The sequence below is a fragment of the Triturus cristatus genome, chromosome 6, assembly GCF_964204655.1.
Source record: "Triturus cristatus chromosome 6, aTriCri1.1, whole genome shotgun sequence".
NCBI classification, from domain to species: Eukaryota; Metazoa; Chordata; class Amphibia; order Caudata; family Salamandridae; genus Triturus; species Triturus cristatus.
The window spans coordinates 1,063,634,662-1,063,647,888 of NC_140589.1; positions in this window are offsets into that span (position 1 = coordinate 1,063,634,662).

Here is a 13,227-nt window from a genome sequence, read left to right on the forward strand (position 1 = left end):
ATGGGAGCACGCGTGTGACTATTTGCTCTGCACACGCCACCCGTGGACCTCCTGGTCACTAACTGACGTTAGCTCCTTGTAGGCCCAGCGATTCTAGAGGCCCTAGGCCTTTTCCCTTTTCTGTTCGTGGTACTTATACCACTATTTTAGTATATGGTTCGAGTGGCCACCAGGGCCTATCCATATAAAGTGCAACTTCTGTGTATTCTGTGATAATCTTGTTTGACGATTTGTGCTCCTGTGCTCATAAAGAGACTAGGGGTTACTTTGAGAAATAAATACATATATATTTTGAATATATATCTGTGTGGTGTCCTTTCATTGGTATAAAAGGGGGTTACTATTGGTAAAACAGCTTGCTTAACACGCATCACGAGTTTAGCCTCAAAGACTGCTTAGCCTACGCTACCACTAGGGCAGCTAGTCCAAAAAGGTTGACTTACAACCACACCATAAGGGTTGCTTGGCATGGTACAAGGTGGTCACTAGAACTAGTGAACAGCATATACCAGGCCAACTTCTCACATTGGTGAGCAGCGGTGGGATTTGAGCTTGCTGTGTTTTACCATTGTAATCTCTTGGTTACCAATTGAAAGATCACATAGGTACCTGTAGGTACATATAAAACAAGATTAGATATACATAAGTTCTACTGAACTTAGTCGTTGTAGAGCAAAGGGAGTAGCACACCCTGACTACAACTACTAGATAGGTTTAGTAGGTAAACCCAAGTGTAGGTAGATTGCAACACATCCACCCACACTTAAGAGCAATGGCCGGGGCAGAGGGGTCCACTGTACCCATCTCTGTTGAGAGTGACCCCCAGAGGGCACCATCCAGCTTTGCTACCCTTAATCAGAATGAGCTCAGGCATTTGGCAACTCTTAGAGGCCTTAAACAGCCCAAGAACCCAAACTCTGCTGAGCTCAGAGAGCTCTTACAGAATGATGAGAATCAGAGAGCACTCAAGAAAGCTTCCCAGTTAGCCCCCTTAGGGACAGGAACAGGAGGCCCCCCTTCTAAAGATGCCACTGAAGTACCCCTTCCCAATAGTCACCCCTTAGATGGGATGCCTACCACAGAGGATGAGAGTGAAAAGGATACTGACAGTAGTGAGGATGAAGGGAGAACTAGCCCAGTGCCAAGTGTTATACTTGGCCCAGCTAAACCAAGGCTATTGGGGACTGACAGTGGGTTCAACCCACTGGATCTCCCCAGTGGACTTAACACAGGGCTGGGAAGGCAAAGGAATCGCTCAGGTGACTCCAATACTTCCCATGGCTCTAGAGGCTCTCAAGGTCACTCCAGGAGAAGGATGACCACCCCTCAGAGGAGGGAACATGAGGCCAAGATGCAAGAGGCCCAGCTGAGGATCAGGAAGCAGGAGCTAGAAGTAGCCCTGATGGAAGAGAAACTTAGCAAGGCTAGACAGCATAAAGAGAGTGGGTCTATACCCACTGGTGGCAGCATTGTCCCTAAGGACAAAGATAGGGTCTTTGACAATAGGAACCTGTCTAAGGTTGTGCCCCCCTACAAAAGTGGGGATGACATCCACAAATGGATAACTGCTCTTGAGAGAGCCTGCAAAGTACAGCAGGTTCCTGAAGACCAGTGGGCAGCAATCCTCTGGCTCTCCTTTGAGGGAAGAGGCAGAGACAGACTCCTCACTGTTAGAGAAGAGGATGTCAGAAACTACAGAGTCCTGAAGAGTGTTCTAGTTGATGGGTTAGGCTTAACCACTGAGCAGTACAGGTTAATGTTCAGAGACACCCAAAAGACACAGACTCAGGACTGGTCTGAATACATTGAATGTGCCACTAAGGCTTTGGAGGGTTGGTTGCTGGGAAGTAAGGTATCTGATTTTACAGGATTGTATAATTTGATGATGAGAGAACAGATTTTAAATAACTGTCAAAACCAGCAACTGCATCAACACTTGGTTGACTCTGATCTGACCTCTCCCCAAGAATTGGGAAAGAAGGCAGACAAATGGGTCAGAACCAGGGTTAAGCAAAAGAACCAGAACCAGGGCCAAGGGGGTGATCAGAAGAAAACAGACCAAAAGGGTGGAGATCAGAAACCTAAAGACCAGAAGTCTTCAACAGGGCCCCAAACTACTGCTAAGGAGGGTGGGTCCCAACAGTCCAAGAAGAAGAAAGAAGGTCAGAAGAAACCCTGGTGCAATCATTGTAAAAATACAACTCACTGGACTAGTGATTGCAAAAAGGGTGGAGCCCCCAACACTGTTGCCCCTAAGGCACCTGCTCCCAGTACTACTGTTAGCAGTGTTGGTCCCCAGACAAAGGGTGTAGTGGGAATCACTATGGGAACTGAAGGAGATTCTGACTTAGACAGAACCCTGACACAGGCAGTCTTGATCTGTGATGGGGACATTGATTTGTCCCTGACTGTGAGCCCCAGTAACCTGGGCAAGTACAGACAGACTCCTTTAATTAATGACAAAGTGGCTCAAGCCTACAGGGACACATGTGCCAGTGTCACTATGGTGACACCAGGCTTTGTGGACCCTGGACAGTACATACCAGGTGAGAACTACCTGGTGACCAATGCCAGCAATGCCACTACTTCACATAGTGTGGCAGTTGTTAACTTCTCATGGGGAGGGGTAACTGGCCTCAAAAGGGTTGTGGTTAGTGCAGACCTCCCAGTAGAATGTTTGTTGGGCAATGACCTAGAGAGTTCTCTATGGTCAGAAGTGGAGTACAGGACTCATGCAGAGATGTTAGGTATATCATCACATGTCCTTGCTGTGACCAGGTCACAGGCCAAAAAGTGCCTCACTGAACCTCAGGTCTTGGATCCTGGAACAATGGACCAAGTACCTACCAAGAAGAAGAACAGGAGGGTCAAGGCTGTGCCTTCCCCCCTGCCTCAGAGTGATGATCAGCCTTCCCAGGAAGCTGATCTAGAGGACCCTGAAGGAACTGTCCCTGAAGAGCTTGAACCTGATCAGGTTGAGTTTCTGGGGACAGGGGGACCTTCAAGGGCTGACTTGAGGCAGGCTCAGTTATCCTGTCCCTCTCTTGAACCCCTCAGACAGCTGGCTGCTGCTGAGGCTGCTGGGAATGCTCAAGGTACCCATAAAGTGTATTGGGATGAAGGGCTCCTTTATTCAGAGGCTAGAGACCCCAAGCCTGGTGCAACCAGGAGGTTGGTCATACCTCTGCAATTTAGGGGCTTCCTTCTTACCTTGGCCCATGACATTCCTTTAGCAGGACACCTAGGCCAGAATAAGACCTGGGACAGACTTGTCCCTCACTTTCACTGGCCTCATATGAATGAAGATACAAAGGAGTTTTGTCGCTCCTGTGTTACCTGCCAAGCCAGTGGCAAATCAGGTGGCACAACAAAGGCCCCCCTGATACCACTACCTGTGGTGGGGGTCCCCTTTGAAAGAGTGGGAATAGACATAGTGGGTCCCATGGATCCTCCCACTGCATCTGGGCACAGATTTATACTGGTGGTAGTGGATCATGCCACCAGGTATCCAGAGGCAATTCCCCTTAGGACCACTACAGCTCCTGTTGTGGCCAGGGCCCTGCTGGGAGTATTCTCCAGAGTGGGGTTTCCTAAGGAGGTAGTATCTGACAGAGGTACCAACTTTATGTCAGGATACTTAACAGCTATGTGGAAGGAATGTGGTGTCAACTACAAGTTCACCACCCCTTATCACCCACAATGCAATGGGCTTGTTGAGAGATTCAACAAGACCCTAAAGGGTATGATCAAAGGATTACCTGAAAAGCTCAGGCGAAGATGGGATATCCTTCTACCCTGCCTTCTGTTTGCTTACAGAGAGGTCCCACAAAAAGGAGTTGGCTACAGCCCCTTTGAATTGTTGTTTGGGCACCCTGTGAGAGGCCCACTGTGTTTGGTGAAGGAAGGATGGGAGTTACCTCTCAAAAAGCCTAAGCTAGACATAGTGGACTATGTACTTGGTCTCCGCTCCAGGATGGCTGAGTATATGGAGAAGGCATCTAAAAACCTTGAGGCAAGCCAGGCCTTACAGAAAGCTTGGCATGACCAAAAGGCTGTCTTGGTTGAGTATCAGCCAGGACAGAAGGTATGGGTGTTGGAGCCAGTGGCCCCAGCAGCACTCCAAGACAAATGGTCTGGACCCCATACAATCCTGGAAAAGAAGGGAGAGGTCACCTACTTGGTGGACCTAGGAACTCCCAGGAGTCCCCACAGGGTACTCCATGTTAACAGGCTTAAAGCATATGTTGACAGGGCAGACATGGGCTTGCTCATGGCTACAGATGAGGGACAGGAGGAAGAGAGTGACCCTCTCCCAGACCTGTTGTCTCAGAACCCTGAAGATGGCTCAGTTGAAGGAGTGACCCTTGGAGGCAACCTCACTGCCCATCAGCAGACTGAATGTAGACAGGTTCTACAATCATTTTCACATATGTTTTCCTTGATACCTAGTCAAACTGACTGGTGTACCCATGTTGTGGACACTGGTGACAGTCTGCCTGTAAAGAACAAACTTTACAGACAACCTGACCACGTCAGGGACTGTATAAAGGCTGAGGTACATAAAATGCTGGAATTAGGTGTCATTGAACCCTCAGAGAGCCCCTGGGCTAGCCCAGTGGTTCTGGTCCCCAAACCTCACACCAAAGATGGCAAGAGAGAGATGAGGTTCTGTGTGGACTACAGAGGACTCAATGCTGTCACCAGGACAGATGCACACCCTATTCCAAGGGCAGATGAGCTCATAGACAAACTAGCTTCTGCAAAGTTTTTGAGCACATTTGACTTGACAGCTGGCTATTGGCAAATCAGGTTAGCTGAGGAGTCTAAGGCCAAAACAGCATTCTCAACCCCAGGTGGGCATTATCAGTTTGTGGTGATGCCCTTTGGTCTGAAGAATGCACCTGCCACCTTCCAAAGGCTGGTGAACCAAGTCCTTACTGGGTTGGATGACTTTTGCGCAGCATATCTTGATGACATTGCTGTCTTTAGTTCCACCTGGGAGGATCACCTGATCCACCTGAAGAAGGCTCTTGAGGCTCTGCAAAGGGCAGGCCTCACTATCAAGGCTACTAAGTGCCAGATAGGGCAGAGTAAGGTTGTGTATTTGGGCCACCTTGTAGGTGGGGGCCAAGTTCAACCACTGGAGAGTAAGATACAGTCCATCAAGGATTGGTCCCCTCCAACCACCCAGACTCAAGTTCGAGCTTTCTTGGGCTTGACTGGGTATTACAGGAAGTTTGTTAAGAACTATGGGTCCATTGTGACTCCTCTTAATGATCTGACATCCAAGAAGATGCCCAAAAAGGTTCAGTGGACAGTAAGCTGTCAAAAGGCATTTGATGACCTGAAGGAGGCCATGTGCTCTGCACCTATCCTGAAAAGTCCTGACTACTCCAAAGAGTTTATTGTCCAAACAGATGCTTCTGAGTTGGGTGTGGGAGCTGTGCTGTCACAACTTAATGTAGATGGTCAAGACCAACCCATTGCTTTTATTAGCAGAAGGTTGACCCCCAGAGAGAAGAATTGGTCAGCTATTGAGAGGGAGGCCTTTGCTGTGGTGTGGGCCCTGAAGAAGCTGAGGCCATACTTGTTTGGCACTCACTTCAAGATTCAGACCGACCATAAGCCCCTCTTGTGGCTAAATCAGATGAAGGGTGAAAACCCCAAACTGCTTAGGTGGTCCATTTCCCTACAGGGGATGGACTTTACAGTGGAGCACCGGCCAGGTACTGACCATGGGAATGCAGATGGTCTCTCCAGGTACTTCCACTTAGGACATGAAGACGAGACTGGTCAAGGCTAGTTTAATGTCCCAGCGTTTGGGGGGGGGTTGTGTAGGAGAGTAGGGTCTGCTATCCTATGGTCACCCCAAATTTTTGCTTCTTGCTTCACTGGTTTTTGACATATTGAGGCTGTGGGCCTGCCAATCAGACCCCCAGCCTGCTGTTCTCTCTACTAAATTAAAACTATGCACCCTAGGTGCATAACCAATTGGAAGTGGATCACCCTGTCAGCCCCTGTACCAGTGTACACTAGGTACCCAGGGCATTGGTGTACCCAAGGCCTGCCAGGGGCTGCAGCATGTATTATGCCACCCCAGGCTTGGCCTAACAATCTGACACAACTGGCTGATCACTCAGCTGGGGTAAGTTGGTGTAATCACCTCTTACTTAGGTGTAGTATACCTATACCTAACCTTAAATGGGACACCTGGTAACCTATAAGTCACTCCTATGGCAGGCCTTAACAATCCTGAAGGCAGAGTGCTTGGTTCCATGTGAGATGGTGCTCTGGCATGTGCTGAGCCTGTCTGCAGTGGTCGGAACAACTTCCTTCTACTGTTTCCAGATATCGTCATACCATATACTCTTAAGTGCATTATGAACCTCGCGGTTAAATGCTATCTTTGGTTTGGCTTTATCAAAACATGTCGAGTAAGGTGTCATACGAATTGGAATACTAACCCCTCGCCAATTCTGGCGACGGGGTTAGCATTCCACCCTTCTAGAGGGACACGACATGTACAGTACCTGAAACCCGGGTAAAATCAGACATAGCCTCAGCTCCACAAAATGGATGCTGCCACCACAGACACAAGTCTGCCCTCCTGCTGCTGGGAGTCCTTCCAGCTTGGGAGGTGTGGACAAAGGGTTTCCTGCCAGGGGAGGTGCGTGCACCACCCCAGACAGGATTTTGTGTATTGGTCAGGTAGGGCTTGAAAGAAACCAGACATGCCTGTGGCTCACAAGGAGCCTCGGTGCATATGCCAGTTCAAACCGGTCCCGGGGCACACCAGTCCCGGGCCTGGGGCGAGCTGGACAAAGGATTGGGGGTGTAACCACCCCCCTTCCTGGTCCCACCCATAGGGAGGGACCTAGCAGGTAGTCCGGCCCCTAGAATCCGCTTAAAGGTAGGAGCTGTGTCCTAAGACTTCAGACATCCTGGAATCAACTTGAAACTAAGAAGAAGACGGGAACTTCGACATTCTGCTGCACAGAAGACTGAAGAAAATCTCCCCTGTGGTCAGGGAGTGACCACCTTGCTAACGCAAGCACCATCCAGCGAATCACCGTCTGCTTTGCCGCCGCCTCCCGCCGGAGCCCGAGCCCAGAGACTGACAAGACCTGGACCTCCAGACCTCTCACCGCCCGATCCACAGTCCCTGAAAAGAGGAGACCCGTGGAGGCACCGAGACACGTGGAGCCAGCCATCTTGGAACGACTACGACAAGCTGACCAGTGCAACAACCGAGGCTCCCTCCAAGTTGTGCTTTGGGTCCTGAGAAGCCCAACCCTCGAGCAGCATCTGCACCAAAGGTGAGCCCTCCAGCATCTCCACGATCTGCGTGGGGCCCTTCTGCATTTTGCCACTCGACGCGCCTAACCGGTTGCTGGCCCGCTGGCTAGTGGCCATCTTGGCGACGAAATCTACGACAAACACCGCTGGTCTGGTTGCTCCAGACTGGCCCTTGCTCCCCTCCAAAGGAGCAATCCCTCTGACCTTGCTGGTCAGAACCAACAGCTGATTTCCGAATCCTCCTGCAATTGCTTTTGCCAAGGCTTGTTTGCTTCGATCAAGTCGCCGACACCGCCGACAGCGAGAGCCTGCGTGGGACAGCTCGTGAGCCGACTCCTGGACGTCGTCGACCTTCAGGGACCACGTGGCTGCGGAGACAAGCTACCCCTCATCACCTGTTTGCACCCGACATCGCCTGGTACCCACCTGGTGCCACGCTGGTCACTGGCTAGTGACTGTGAACACTGTCCCCTCTGCTTACAGGTCTTCAACATCTCCGATCCACTCTTGGATCCACTGCATCTCTTCCCGACCGACCGCCTGCAGCATCTTTGTCCCAGGCTCAACGGAACAGATAGAAGAAACCCGACGCACTTTGAGGCCTATGCACCCGCTTCCTGTGGGTGAGGTAAAGCTGGTACTCCGGTGCCCATGTGTAGTAATACATCTCTAGTGCCTGTGTTCCAAATCTTAAGTTCCTAGGTCATCCGGAAGATTCCTTTTGCAGTGACTTTGTACTTTTTACGCACCCATTGAAACCTATGGGAGCACGCGTGTGACTATTTGCTCTGCACACGCCACCCGTGGACCTCCTGGTCACTAACTGACGTTAGCTCCTTGTAGGCCCAGCGATTCTAGAGGCCCTAGGCCTTTTCCCTTTTGTAGGAAGGTGGATATCTGACTATGGTTACCCCCAAATTTTTGCCTAGTGTCTAGCTGGTTTTTCGACTTAGTTGGCCTGAGATCCTGCCATTCAGGCTCTCAGGCTATCTGCTCTCTCTGTAAAATGGACTCCATGTACCCTAGGTACATACCCAATTGGTTGGATCACCCTGTCAGCCCCTGTACCAGTGTACACTAGGTACCCAGGGCATTGGTGTATCCAAGGCCTGCCAGGGGCTGAAGCATGTATTATGCCACCCCAGGCTTGGCCTAACAATCTGACACAACTGGCTGATCACTCAGCTGGGGTAAGTTGGTGTAATCACCTCTTACTTAGGTGTAGTATACCTATACCTAAACTTAAATGGGACACCTGGTAACCTATAAGTCACTCCTATGGCAGGCCTTAACAATCCTGAAGGCAGAGTGCTTGGTTCCATGTGAGATGGTGCTCTGGCATGAGCTGAGCCTGTCTACAGTGGTCGGAACAACTTCCTTCTACTGTTTCCAGATATCGTCATACCATATACTCTTAAGTGCATTATGAACCTCGCGGTTAAATGCTATCTTTGGTTTGGCTTTATCAAAACATGTCGAGTAAGGTGTCATACGAATTGGAATACTAACCCCTCGCCAATTCTGGCGACGGGGTTAGCATTCCACCCTTCTAGAGGGACACGACATGTACAGTACCTGAAACCCGGGTAAAATCAGACATAGCCTCAGCTCCACAAAATGGATGCTGCCACCACAGACACAAGTCTGCCCTCCTGCTGCTGGGAGTCCTTCCAGCTTGGGAGGTGTGGACAAAGGGTTTCCTGCCAGGGGAGGTGCGTGCACCACCCCAGACAGGATTTTGTGTATTGGTCAGGTAGGGCTTGAAAGAAACCAGACATGCCTGTGGCTCACAAGGAGCCTCGGTGCATATACCAGTTCAAACCGGTCCTGGGGCACACCAGTCCCGGGCCTGGGGCGAGCTGGACAAAGGATTGGGGGTGTAACCACCCCCCTTCCTGGTCCCACCCATAGGGAGGGACCTAGCAGGTAGTCCGGCCCCTAGAATCCGAATAAAGGTAGGAGCTGTGTCCTAAGACTTCAGACATCCTGGAATCAACTTGAAACTAAGAAGAAGACGGGAACTTCGACATTCTGCTGCACAGAAGACTGAAGAAAATCTCCCCTGTGGTCAGGGAGTGACCACCTTGCTAACGCAAGCACCATCCAGCGAATCAACGTCTGCTTTGCCGCCGCCTCCCGCCGGAGCCCGAGCCCAGAGACTGACAAGACCTGGACCTCCAGACCTCTCACCGCCCGATCCACAGTCCCTGCAAAGAGGAGACCCGTGGAGGCACCGAGACACGTGGAGCCAGCCATCTTGAAACGACTACGACAAGCTGACCAGTGCAACAACCGAGGCTCCCTCCAAGTTGTGCTTTGGGTCCTGAGAAGCCCAACCCTCGAGCAGCATCTGCACCAAAGGTGAGCCCTCCAGCATCTCCACGATCTGCGTGGGGCCCTTCTGCATTTTGCCACTCGACGCGCCTAACCGGTTGCTGGCCCGCTGGCTAGTGGCCATCTTGGCGACGAAATCTACGACAAACACCGCTGGTCTGGTTGCTCCAGACTGGCCCTTGCTCCCCTCCAAAGGAGCCGTTCCTCTGACCTTGCTGGTCAGAACCATCAGCTTATCTCCTTGCCCACAACAATTGCTTTTGCCAAGGCTTGTTTGCTTCGATCAAGTCGCCGACACCGCCGACAGCGAGAGCCTGCGTGGGACAGCTCGTGACTCGACTCCTGGACGTCGTCGACCTTCAGGGACCACGTGGCTGCAGAGTCAAGCTACACCTTCCTTCCTGTTTGCACCCGACATCGCCTGGTACCCACCTGGTGCCACGCTGGTCACTGGCTAGTGACTGTGAACACTGTCCCCTCTGCTTACAGGTCTTCAACATCTCCGATCCACTCTTGGATCCACTGCATCTCTTCCCGACCGACCGCCTGCAGCACTTTTGTCTACAGGCCCCACGGAACAGATAGAAGAAACCCGACGCACTTTGAGGCCTATGCACCCGCTTCCTGTGGGTGAGGTAAAGCTGGTACTCCGGTGCCCATGTGTAGTAATACATCTCTAGTGCCTGTGTTCCAAATCTTAAGTTCCTAGGTCATCCGGAAGATTCCTTTTGCAGTAACTTTGTACTTTTTACGCACCCATTGAAACCTATGGGAGCACGCGTGTGACTATTTGCTCTGCACACGCCACCCGTGGACCTCCTGGTCACTAACTGACGTTAGCTCCTTGTAGGCCCAGCGATTCTAGAGGCCCTAGGCCTTTTCCCTTTTCTGTTCGTGGTACTTATACCACTATTTTAGTATATGGTTCGAGTGGCCACCAGGGCCTATCCATATAAAGTGCAACTTCTGTGTATTCTGTGATAATCTTGTTTGACGATTTGTGCTCCTGTGCTCATAAAGAGACTAGGGGTTACTTTGAGAAATAAATACATATATATTTTGAATATATATCTGTGTGGTGTCCTTTCATTGGTATAAAAGGGGGTTACTATTGGTAAAACAGCTTGCTTAACACGCATCACGAGTTTAGCCTCAAAGACTGCTTAGCCTACGCTACCACTAGGGCAGCTAGTCCGAAAAGGTTGACTTACAACCACACCATAAGGGTTGCTTGGCATGGTACAAGGTGATCACTTTAATTAGTGAGCATCATATACCAGGCCAACTTCTCACATTGGTGAGCAGCGGTTGGATTTGAGCTTGCTGTGTTTTACCATTGTAATCTCTTGGTTACCAATTGAAAGATCACATAGGTACCTGTAGGTACATATAAAACAAGATTAGATATACTTAAGTTCTACTGAACTTAGTTGTTGTAGAGCAAAGGGAGTAGCACACCCTGACTACAACTACTAGATAGGTTTAGTAGGTAAACCCAAGTGTAGGTAGATTGCAACACATCCACCCACACTTAAGAGCAATGGCCGGGGCAGAGGGGTCCACTGTACCCATCTCTGTCGAGAGTGACCCCCAGAGGGCACCAACCAGCTTTGCTACCCTTAATCAGAATGAGCTCAGGCATTTGGCAACTCTTAGAGGCCTTAAACAGCCCAAGAACCCAAACTCTGCTGAGCTCAGAGAGCTCTTACAGAATGATGAGAATCAGAGAGCACTCAAGAAAGCTTCCCAGTTAGCCCCCTTAGGGACAGGAACAGGAGGCCCCCCTTCTGAAGATGCCACTGAAGTACCCCTTCCCAATAGTCACCCCTTAGATGGGATGCCTACCACAGAGGAAGAAAGTGATGGGGATACAGATGTGAGTGGGGATGAAGGGAGAACTAGCCCAGTGCCAAGTGTTATACTTGGCCCAGCTAAACTAAGGCTATTGGGGACTGACAGTGGGTTCACCCCATTGGATCTCCCCAGTGGACTTAACACAGGGCTTGGAAGGCAAAGGAATCGCTCAGGTGACTCCAATGCTTCCCATGGCTCTAGAGGCTCTCAAGGTCACTCCAGAAGGAGACTGACCACCCCTCAGAGGAGGGAACATGAGGCCAGAATGCAGGAAGCCCAGCTGAGGATCAGGAAGCAGGAGCTAGAAGTAGCCCTGATGGAAGAAAAACTGAGCAAGGCTAGGCAGCATAGAGAGAGTGGGTCTATACCCACTGGTGGCAGCAATGTCCCTAGGGACAAAGATAGGGTCTTTGACAATAGGAACCTGTCCAAGATTGTGCCCCCCTACAAAAGTGGGGATGACATCCACAAATGGATGACTGCTCTTGAGAGAGCCTGCAAAGTGCAGCAGGTTCCTGAAGACCAGTGGGCAGCAATCTTATGGCTCTCCTTTGAGGGGAGAGGCAGAGATAGACTCCTCACTGTTAGAGAAGAGGATGTCAGAAATTACAGAGTCCTGAAGAGTGTCCTAGTTGATGGGTTAGGCTTAACCACTGAACAGTACAGGTTAATGTTCAGAGACACCCAGAAGACACAGACTCAGGACTGGTCTGAATATGTGGAATGTGCCACTAAGGCTTTGGAGGGTTGGTTGCTGGGAAGTAAGGTGTCTGATTATACAGGATTGTACAATTTGATGATGAGAGAGCAGATTTTAAGTAATTGTCAAAACCAGCTTCTCCATCAACACCTGGTAGACTCAGATTTGACCTCTCCCCAAGAATTGGGAAAGAGGGCAGATAAATGGGTCAGGACCAGGATCAGGCCTAAAAACCAGGGTGGTGACCAAAAGAAAGATACCACCAAGCCTCAAGAGAAGGGTGGGGATAAAGAAAAAGAGAAACCTTCCTCAGGGCCCCAAAACTCCACACAGGGTGGTGGGTCCCAAGCTCCCTCCTCTACCACAGCTAAAAAGCCCTACTGCCATGAGTGTAAAACTCCTGGGCATTGGAAAACTGACAGCGGTTGCCCAAGGGCTAAAAACAAAACTGTTCCTCCAATTACTCCTGTCACACCACCTATTACTGTCAGCAGTAATCCCCCAGGTGGTGGGAGTGCCCCCAGAAATCTGGGTGGGTTTACTTGGGGAACACAGGGGGACCCTGGCTTAGCCAATTCCCCTACAGCAACCACTCTTGTCTGTGATGGTGGCATGGGGTTTGCCAACTTCACTGCCTGTCCCAACACTTTGGGTAGGTACAGACAGGAGCCCTACATCAATGGTACAAAAGCTGAGGCCTACAGAGACACTGGGGCTAGCATCACAATGGTGGCCCATTGGCTAGTTCCCTCTGAGCAGCTTTTGCCCGGTTTCTCCTACCAGGTGACTAACATTGATGGCAAACAGAACAGTCATCCCATGGCAGAGGTATGTCTCAGCTGGGGAGGGGTCACTGGCCCTAAAAGGGTAGCAGTGTCCCCAACCTTGCCTGTAGACTGCTTACTGGGGAATGACTTAGAACTCTCAGCTTGGGCTGGAGTTGAACAAGACACCCATTCTAAAATGGTAGGCCTTTCACAAAAGGGTAGGGGGGTTGTGCCATTCACAACCCCTGTCCAAATAGATTTCCTCCCTGAAAAGGT